The following is an 11509-nucleotide window of genomic DNA, read 5'->3' on the forward strand; positions in this document are numbered from 1 at the left end:
GTTATAAAATTATTGTCAAATAATTTCTAAAAGTTAAACAAACATATCCATGGGTCTCAATTTAAGCAAATAGAGTTTAGAAAATAATTAATGTAATCAAAATATTAATATAATTTATAAAACATAGATTACATAAAATAAATTATGGAAACCCAAAACATACGTAAAATATATTATGGTGACGCAATGTATAATATAACTCACTTTAATATTGAGTCTTACTACTTCCTTCATATTTCCGTTGGTTTTCGGTCCTTTCCTTGCTCTCTATTTTTGCTATTTTTTTTTTTTTTCGTTAGCACTACTTCACAGCACCTCCTCCCTTTTTATACATATAACTAGGTGATGACTCATCCTACCTAATGGCCCTAAGGTGATGAATCACCTCTCCCTAATCCTAGGTGGTACATATGGCTCCTATTCATTCTTCTCAACATATTTGCAAATCTTCGTAATTAATTATTACTTAATTTGTTTAACTAAATCTGTACATGCCAATCTTCTCACATTAATTAGTGATTAACTTGGCCTCCAAATAATTCTCTTCATCATATTTGATAACCACCACGGCAAATTAATTTACATAGCACGTATAACTTAGTTATTTTATTATTTCCATTATTATTGTTCTTCTTCTTCTTCTTTTTCTTCTTCTTCTTCTTCTTCTTATTGTTATTATTATTATTATTATTATTATTATTATTATTATTATTATTATTATTATTATTATTATTATTATTATTATTATTATTATTATTATTTTGCCTTCATCTTACATTGACTCTAGTTAATTGTATAATAAATTAAATTATACTTTATCGCATACCATTATAAAATTAATTATTTTGTTTTACTATTACAGATTATTATTATTATTCTTATTAATAATCGTGGTGGTTTGTGGTATTACTTAAATATTTAGGGTGTCACAAAAATAGTATAAAACAAATTAGATTTTAATGTACATAGGAAGTAGGGAACTACAATAGACAGATGTAACACATTGAAAGCAACACATTAATTGTATATTTTCATACAAATGTTGGCTAATTGACACATGTAGTCTCCATATCTGGAAGCAAACTTAAGGTTGTGCTTATATGTTAAACTTGCTTGCATTTGTTTTACTTCAATACATATCATATTACCCTCTCTCCATTTTCAAGGAATATGCAGATGAATCCATGAAGAGAACAATAATGGCTTCATTTAGGAAGAAATGGAGAGATTGGAAAAGATGAGTGAAAAATGGGATACAAACCCTTCAAGAATGATGCAGAAAGGTTGGCTTATCGACTAGATAGAGTACATGAGGATTAGTGGTGGGCCTTGGTCTACTATTGGGGCACTCAGAGTGCATCGGTACAATTTTATTTATGTGAAAAAATGTTTATTTATGATAATTTTTTTTATAATATCTTAAATAAATTTCATATTTGACAGAAGTCAAGCAAGAAAATAGAAAAATCCGGAAGAAGAAGACATTACATCAAAGAACAGGCCAAAATCCTTTTTTACTCGTTCGAGTGGAGGTATAATTATTCTCTCACATCATAGATATGTATGTGTGTGGGTGTATGTAATTCTGGTTTATGTTATGTAAGTGTGTGCTTATAAATGCAAGTTGTTGTATTTAGCACCAGACACAAATCTGGTTTTTGTGTCCAATGGTAAGAAAGTCAGGTCCGAAATCAGTTTGTGTATAGTATTACTCGTTACTAAATTATTAGATGATGAAAAAGGGGGAAAGCTAGAAATTGGAGTTAGTTTGATTCCATGATATCAATTGTTTTTGTTATGAAAATTGAAGTATGAGAGAGAGTTTGAAGATGTGTGTTTGGTTAGACTCTTCAAGGTTATATAGGGCTTGGACTTTAAAAGGTGTATTTGTCAGCACCCGAACCCGTCCCTATGGATTAGAGTCATAATCGGCTAGTAATCATGAGATTACCTACGGCCTCAGTCAGCAATCAAATCATATTTAATAATAGGGGGCCAAAATGCGAAAGAAAAATTTGCAAAGACTGTCCAACGAGTTGTGCATACATGGCTTAACCAAAAACTTTTCTCATATATGTAATAACTCACACTATACAAACATCCATAGCATGTATATATAAGTCTAGGATCATTCAAAAGTCAGTGTTAACAAAAACCAAGGTTATACACAAATTGGTCACATATGACCACAAAGAACAAAATGGAAAAGCAAAACAAAAGTGAGGCCTCTTGAGTGAGGCGACCTTGGTTGACTCCTCAAAACTCAGTTTCTCATAGCTCACTGGGGCTAGACATCCCGCTGCTCACCTATATACAGATAAATAAGGAGTGAGCTAATGCCCAGTGAATAATATCAAAATAAAGGAGTTCATGAATGAGATTCATTTAATCAAAATTCATGACTAAACTTGTTGCTCAATATCAACACAAAATGACCTCAGGTCCAATATATCATATATCGTATCCATATACAAAACGACCTCAGGTCCAATTCATATTTACAAAACGACCTTTGGTCGACTATATGCAAAACAACCTCAGGTCCATTTCTTAGACAAAACAACCTTAGGTCCATTGTATGCAAAACGACCTCAGGTCCAATCAATTCATATTCACATTTGTGCGCACTTTTAGATCCATGATCATGTTCACATTCGCCGTCGTATTCAAAACGACCTTAGGTCCAATTAATTTCTTATTCAAAACGGCTTTTGGCCCATTTAACAGTTATACAAAATGGCCTTAGGCCTAATTTATATCATCTTCAAATAAACCGAACGGCCTCGGGCCCATTTCACATTTGTACATTAATCACTTCACATTTTTCATTACGAATCAAGCGGATAGAATACCCATTCATAGCATCAATTCAGAAACTTAGAAACTTACCACATAGGTAACATTTAGAAAATAATGCACACACAAAAATATCTTTACTAAGATATTACTCACAGTGTTCTAGTGCTTGATTCGTCCTTGCACTTGACTCTACATAATTCATAACACATTGGGTCATAATACAATTCAATCCGTTCTATAGTTTACTTAATGTTCTTAAGCTTATTTTGTGTTCTTTCATTCATTTAGGATGCTCAATGTCTGCCTAAGAATACTCAGAAATGAAAGAGAACGAAAATTGGAACATAAAACATCTTTTCAAAAATTTCTAAAATAGGGCACTCCGCTCGAGCGGTCTGTAAAACTCTGTAAAGTACTGATTGCATGAATTTTACGCTCGAGCAAGATTTCCTTCGCTCAAGTGATGAGTCTTGTAAAACAGGGTTCGCTTGAGCACAAGGTTTACTGCTCGAGCGACTGTGCAGTTCTTTGTAAAGCTTCTGGGAGCTTGATTTTTATGCTCGAGTGACACTTTCCTCATTCGAGCGGACAAGTCGAATTCTGGAATTTTCCAGGTTTTGTTTGAGCTTCAAAACATGATTCCAACTTGTTTTTCTTGCATTTTAAGTCCTATATCTTGGCCAAATAACTTCTAACATGAAGATAAAAGTGAATTTTACAAGAATTGAAGTTCAATTCTCCATGAATTCTTCATACAAGCTCAAATCATTTCAATTTCATGTTCATAACTTTAAGACTCTTGCATTCAAGTTCTATATCTACATGGATTGAGTGTGCATGTGGGATATAGCTTCTTTCCTAACCTCAAATGATACTAACAATGCTCAAACTTATGAGATTTCTCAAAATTATGCATTTGGTACCATATTCTTCATGAATTTGTCAAAATTATGTTCAAAACTCTCATGAATGTATGATCTTACATGAATTCTTGTTCTATCCTCTTCAAAACATGTAATTAAGCCTCATAATCTCATTATTCATGGATACATGTCTCAAATGACTACCAATTCAACTTGTTTAACATGCTTTATATTCAAATATGAAGATTCATAGCAATTTGTTACATGCATGTACATATTGATCTCATTTTCATCATTTTGAACTCAAATCTTGTTCTTAACTTCATATCATCTTTGAATTCACTTAGTCATGAATTTAAACCCATGAATTTGAGTTCAATTACTCACCTAGAAGCTTCAATCTTCCAAATTCTAGCTAGTTCTTGAGTTAATTCTCCCAATTATTGAATTCTCTTGCAAAATCTTCACGGATGCTCTCTTCCTCTCCCTAGAATCGGCTCACTCTCTCTCTCTAGAGTGTATAATTTAAGATTTTTGAGTTCATGAAATGAGCTTAAGCACATTTAGCTTCTATTTATATGCTTCCCTAATCAAACTTAATTAGAACTAATTAATTATGCTTAATTTAATCAATTTAATCTAATTAATTTGATCCGAATCAATTTTTAATTAAATTTCACCGTAGGCTCTAAAAATTATGCTAATCGCAATGGTACAGTCAACTTCGCCTTTCGTCGCCTCTACGACCTTCAATTTTAATTTTCTAACAGAAAATCAAACAGATTTTCCCTACGGTAAACAAATAGAAATTTAAAAACACATATAATCATATAATTAGCACTCAAAATCATATCAAGCACATAATTATAAGCATAATTAAGATTAATTAGTGTAACACAGAATAGGGTTGTTACAGTATTGAGCTCTCAACTGCTCTACCAAGCAAGTAGTAATGAGCATAGAGCCAACTACTCTTTTTTATTTTGCTTTTAAAAAAATTGTTGCTTGGCAATCCAAGATGGATTTGCATTTGGAAATTTTGATAGAAAAATTACATCTTCAAAGTTGGAGTGAATTACAATGTGGATTTGAAGTGAAAAATAGTCTTAATTGCTCTATCCAAAATTTCTTCATGCTTGAGCCAGCAAGAATTTGCAACATTGATCGTTAGTAATTGATTTGTGGACTGAATTAAAGATTAGCTCTTGTTATTTGGAGTGCTGTTAATTAATTAATTATTTAATTTTCATAATGTGATAATTTGTTTGATTTCACTCTAATGTTTTGTTTTATCTGTCTTTTATTTGCAGGAGACAGAAAAGAACAATGGGGTTCATGCTAGTCGGCCACAGGTGTGGATGGCCACATACATGAAAGATGGGATACCAAATAGTGATTTAGTTAATGAGGTTATGGTATGTGATACTACTTTATTTCTAGACTTTTAATATGATTCATATTAGAGGCTAATTATTGAATTTAAAACTGCAGACTCAAATGAATGAGTTAACGGAGCACATTGAGGGATCTTTTACTAAACCAGTAGCATTACATGAGCAGATCTTCACATAAGTTATGGGCCCAGAGCGATCTGGTCGTGTTCGTACGTTTGGATTGGGACCGTCCCCCACTGATGTGTTTAAAGGTGGATATGGACGCCTCATGTTGAACACTCGATAATGATAATGTTACGCTGTACAATCATTCAATTTCTTCAGCAAAAGGCTTTGGTTTTGTGTTTTACAACCTAAAACCTTGCACGTTCTTTGGACAAAAACCTAAATCTAGCTTGACCACTCAGAGGCTTGCTGGCCAAAAAGTGGCCAGCAGGCCAATTTTTATTAGCCAGTCATCCTTCTCCATGGCCGACCGGCCATGTCTAGCGGCTAGCAGATATTTTCTTGCTAGCTACCCCCTCATGTGCATGCCTTGCACCAGCTGGCTCAATACACATATTTTTGACAGGGGAACCTGTTTTTTTATAAATACTTCACCATCCCTTATGGTTTTAGGTTAGAAAATTTTGCCAAGAGCCTAAAGCTTGCCAAACACTCTTCCTTTCTCTCTCTCTTGCATTATACATACACTATCCATGCACTTCCTAAACCAAAAACTTGAGGCCTTTTGTTGGGATTCTTGACCCTAAATTTCAGTTCTTGAGAGTGATCACTTTGTGGTTTGTAAACTAAAGAGCATCATCTCTTCAAGAGGTATAGTCTTGGCCATCTCTTTTCTTGTTTACACTACTATTTTTCTCTCATTTTCTTGTTGTTTATACTCTGTTTTGGATTGAATTTAAGTGTTGAAACTTGTGGTTTAAAAGCTACCAAAGGTAGATGAGTTAATCACCCTTCCTTGAACTACAGCGATCCCGGTTTCCCTTCCTTTGATTGTTGTATTCCGGACTTAGGTTCCGTGGAGTTGGTGGTTGTATATCTTGTTGTTATCCTTTAATTTCGTGTGTTTGAGTTTTAGGATGTATTGGGCATGTTTCGAACAGGTTGGTTGAGCTTTTGTCCCATTCCTTGTTGCCCAGAATTTTGGTGGTACGCTTGAGCGGGTCCCTTTGCGCTCGAGCGGAGTTTAATTTTTTTGGTTGTCCGCTCGAGTGGGTCTTCTTGCGCTCGAGCAGGGTTTACACACTCTTAGCATTTCGTGCCTCTGCAAAACTTCTGTAGGTGTGTTTTTCACGCTCGAGCAGATTTTCTTACGCTCGAACGGGTCGCGCTCGAGTGGGTATCTTGGTGCTCGAGCAGGTAGTTCATTGTCTGTAAAAGTACTGGAAGGGGAAAATCTACACTCGAGCGGCTTTCCCTTTGCGCTCGAGCGGGTGTGTTTTACAGTTGTGTCTTGGCGCTCGAGCTGGTACGCTGGTCCAGTTTTTGTGCTTGACGCTCGAGCGCCTTATTCTCCGCTCGAGCGGGTCATACGTATATCAGATATCAGCTGGATCTTTTTAGATCACTTTTTCACTTTCACACTCTCTCTCTTACTTTCTAAAAACCTCTTTTGAGAGCTCCTTTCTCTAGAATCTACCTTCTCTCTAAGGTTTGATCTAGTTAGAGTGATCGACCTTTTTAGTGTCTTTGTAAAAAGTGTAGAGCTTGTTGAGAACTACCTATCCATCCAAAAATTTATTGGTTTGGAGCATTTCGAGATTTCTCCATCATCCCCATTGGTTTCATCTCTTGAGGTAGGGATTCCTACTCATCTTTATGATCTTTATGATCTTTAACCTAAATGTAGGGCTTTTTGTATAAATGGTTTGGTTTGGGAAGTTAGGGTTTGTAATGTGTTATATTGAAAAAGAGGGGTTTCGTCTTTTTGACTTATATATATATATATATATATATATATTTGGGGTCTTAAAAAGAGATTATTGATGTTGTTGATGATATTTGAACCTTTGGGTCAATATTGGGAAAAAGGGAGAAAATGCCATGTTTGGGCATATTTGGGTCATTAATGTAATTAATGACATTTATCATGGAGTCATGAAATTGAGTTGGAAATAATGAATTTGGTATGATATGAGATGGATAATGGAGTTGGATTTATTAATCACCCACCTTTGAAAATTGTTGATAAATTATCTGTTGATGTAATTACTTTTAGTTTAGAAATAATTGCTTTGGGCTATCGGTGGAGGATAGTCTTGATTGTTGTAGACAATGCATGATGATTAGGCAAACTAAAACTAATTAATTGAATATGTCATCGAATATGACGGTTGGAATAATACATCAAATTTATGTATTGATTGATTATGTATATGATATGTGTTTATATACATTGTACTGTGTGAGAGGAGATAGGGGATGTACTCCACAATTTAGGGGAAGATAGGGGATGGACTCCTAAACCGGATATTGTTTGGGAGGAGATAGGGGATGGACTCCATCGATACAACAAATATGTGTATTTATTGAAGTATTGATACAGCAAATCTGTGTATCATATATGAAGTATGGAAGTGTTTGTTTGAGATTGATATAGCAATTATGTGTATCTATTGTGAAGTAGGAAGTGTCTAATTTGAGTTGTTATCTCAATTGAAATAGAAGTACTATTGATATGAGATGTAATCTCATTTAAATTGTTTGGCCAGGTTTTGAGCCATAGTTATGAATTGAGAAATTGGATAAGAAATGGAAAGTGAAATGAAACATGGACACATTTGTCATGTAATTGAAATGGGATATGAATTGATTTATGTTAGTTAAACATTTATCGAATGCTAATGTTTTAGTTATTGCTCATATTATGTTTAGCATATCTCTACTGGGCGTTGGCTCACCTTATATGGGATATCATATTCAGGTTCAGGTAGTATGCCGCCTTCGAGGTCATAGCTTGGATGGTTGTGGGAGTTGAAGACTCTTTTGTGCATTACATGTTTATCAAGCCAAGGGCATATTTTGTGTAGAGTTAGTACTCTTTCTTTTGTAACCAAGTGTTGGCTTGGAAAGTTGTAAGCCCGTGGGGCATTTACTTTTGTTGTCAACATGTAATACTTTTGGATTAAACACTCTGATGAATAGAAATATGTTTATTTCTCTTACATTTATGGATGTCGTGAATGCATGATTTATGGGTTTATTTTGAGGGCGTTACATGAACCTTGTTTCTTTGATTTATATACTGCTTTTCAGAGTTTTCAATGGCTAAAATATGTGATTTTAAGGTCCAAAAAGTGGAGGGGTATTTAGGCTTGCTTACTAGATTTGTTCTCTTCCATATTTTGTCTATATTTTCTACTCTTTTCAAACTGACTTCAGCATTGTTTTGTGCTATTTAAGGGCTGTTTAGTGTGTTCATTTAGTTTATGCTTTGAATACTATGCTTGTATTGTTGTAAGTCCTCATAGATTTGGTGGTTTAGGTCATAAACACCAATCTATTTGAGTTGATAGCTTTCTTTACATAGTTTTCATACATATATTCACACTTGTAATAATCATCTTTGCATAATCATTTCTGCAACCTCCCTCATTTCTTTGCTTTCTTTGATTAAGAGTTGTTTCAAACACTAGGTTGTTGTTTAAGGCATGAGAAAGAGACCTTCCATGCTTAATGGTTTAATCTCTTCGATGGTTCATTACTAGGGCATTACATATCTCTCATGTTAAGCACAACTTCTTGTTTGACGCTTCTTTTTATCGTTTTTTGCTTTTAGTGGACATAATTATAACTTTTGGACAAAATGAAGAAAAGATAAGAAAATGGCAAGGTAATGCAAAAGAGGCTAATAAAATTGGGATAAAAGAGGTAAAAAAGGTAATAAAATTGAGTTGGGTTCAATCGGATGAACCTATTGTGTCTTGACTCATTACATACTCTCTAGTGATGTTCAATGATTCAAGAAGCAATGTCTACCTCTTCTCTTCAGGTAACTCCATGATAGGGAGGAGCTATTGTTGGGTCTTTAATTTCTTTTATTGAGCTTTTGTCCTATCAGTTCATAGATCATCACGCAATGGTCACCTTTTTTTGTGCAGGCAGTGCTATTTTTCTTGCAGAATAGAGTAAAAGCTGGGGGAAAAAACATATTAATTTTCTAACTGCGAACAGAAAAATTCTGGCAGCAAAATAGGGAGGTTTTCGGGAGAATGTTCTCGATTGCGCACATGTGGCTCCTCGCCTCCCATTCTGTTTAATTAGTGCTTTAAAATTAATGTGTTGTAAATTAAGTAGTTAGCTTAATTCAGATTTGTAATAATTAGTTAATTTAGCTTATCCATTTATTTGGCATTGTAATATTTAGCAAAATCGAACATTTATTCAGACTCTCTTACACGAGGGCAAACTTGTAATATTGTGTATGCCTTCCAACCCCCATTTGTTTTTCCCTTTCATTTACTTACTTATGATGGTTGCATGTAGTATCATATTTTGGTTTCGTATCATTACCATATTTAAATATCCATTTTTGCACACATCGGGTTCGATTCATCATTCTAATATTGTTGTCATTTCTTTCTGACTTACTTGAATACGTACGCTATCGCATACTTTGAGTTAAGCTATATGTCATGATTTTAAAACCGAATCTAGTAATTGCATTTTGTATGTGTTGCATTAGTTACTTGCATATTTGAGCATACTGTCACAACCCAAACCCGCCCTGTAACCGGCTAGTAATCCATAGATTACCAAAGGCCTCTTAGACAAAAATCAAATTATTAGGGGCTAGCGGAAACAAATAACCAATAGACAATGTCCATTGCGCTGTGTAGACATATATGAGACAGAAAAATTTTAAACTCTATATAGATATACATACACATCATCCTTACGTCATTATATATATACAAATTAGACAAAAAGGACTTAGCCTTAATTAGAATAAACAAAAACTTAAACTTTAATCACATAGCCTTGACCACTTGACGTATCTGAAACCTCCACGGGAGGCACATAGGTTGACTGACAATGACAAATTCCAAGCAGAAGCTCTAGACCTGGTTATGTGCCTAATCACTTACATACATAAATAATATAGTGAGCTAGAGCTCAGTGAATAATAACAGAGTAAAGAGTTTTAATGAATAATACCCGTAACAGATACATAAATATATCAGAAGTGGATTCATATACTTGTTTAAAAACCAATATTCATAACAGAAATGGAATCAAAATCACATTCATAATCAGAATTTATAGTTAATCGTACGTGGTACATCCACTAGCACTAACAGAAACAATTGACCTATAAAGGGACGGCCATGAAGGCCTACAGTTGACTCATGTGCACGGAGACGATACAACTGGCTCATGAGACGTACAGTTGGCTCATGAGACTTACAGTTGGCCCATAATTGGGACATAACAAAACAGATAACAGATGTCATCTGAAACTAAGGATGCTACAAATACATTTCAAAAATTTGGACAATCATTCATTCATATAAAGCATAGCATTTCAGAAAACTAATCATTTCATATCATTCGAAAATAATTAAAGTTAAACATAACTTTACAGAGTTATTACTCACAGATAGCTCCAAGAGCAGATCAGACAGATTTGACAAATCAGATAGATCAAGCAAACGATATGTAATTTTTCAAAATATGCTGAAAATAGTTGTTCGCTCAAGCGAACCTTTAGTCACTCGAGCGGTCTGCAAAAGACTACAAAATTACTGGAAGCCTTCAATGTGCGCTTGAGCGGTCCGTAAAATTTCAGAATTCTGAATTTCTTACAAATGGCTCCCAAATGCAATTTTCAATCTTTAAATCCATACATATCTTGATCAAAACTTTGAAAATACTTTAGAAAATATAAACACTTATTTATTTATAAATCATTTGCTCAAATTCTCATTAAATTGTCCAAATTTAAATCAAAACTTCATGCATGCAAATATTTTCAACTTCTTTTCATTTGAAACACAAGTATTAAGCATGAAACTCATGAATTTTTCCGAAATAATCCAATACAAAAACTTTCATATATCAATACTTTAAAATCCAAACACAAAATCATGAAAGATAATTAATAATTATTTTATTTGAACCAAAACCTTGCTTAAATTTTAAAATCAAAACTCATATCTTCATAAACTAATGGTTTCTAAAATTCTTCTTCAAAATCGAATATAATGAAATTGCGTGGCTCAACCCCTAAAAATTCATAATGCAAGCAATTTATGAAGCTTAACTTAATTATAACTTTCAAAATCAAACCCAAAATAATTAATTTCCAAATTAACTTCTGTAATTTTGAACCTAACTCAATTTCTTTATCCTTCTTACTAATTCCTTTCAAAATATCAAATTAAAACCATAAAACTTTTAGAAAAACAGTTGCATGTACAAAATTAAAATCAAAATAAAATCTTAATTTTG

General features: G+C 33.6%; 1 long non-coding RNA gene across 2 annotated transcripts; it reads left to right on the forward strand.

The window, feature by feature from the left end:
* The first annotated feature begins 286 nt into the window (after nt 1–286).
* Nucleotides 287–8223, forward strand: LOC145797182 (uncharacterized). Of its 2 annotated transcripts, none has more exons than XR_014338387.1 (4): nt 287–1362; nt 1444–1532; nt 4973–5077; nt 7983–8223. It is a non-coding gene; the product is annotated as an uncharacterized LOC145797182 (long non-coding RNA). The 2 variants fall into 2 exon arrangements; XR_014338388.1 differs by lacking the exon at nt 7983–8223 and adding an exon at nt 5154–5201 and having other exon boundaries at nt 1167–1362.
* The last annotated feature ends 3286 nt before the right edge of the window (nt 8224–11509 follow it).

The sequence above is a fragment of the Camellia sinensis genome, chromosome 8 (genome assembly GCF_055761805.1).
Source record: "Camellia sinensis isolate YWXY chromosome 8, ASM5576180v1, whole genome shotgun sequence".
Lineage (NCBI taxonomy): Eukaryota > Viridiplantae > Streptophyta > Magnoliopsida > Ericales > Theaceae > Camellia > Camellia sinensis.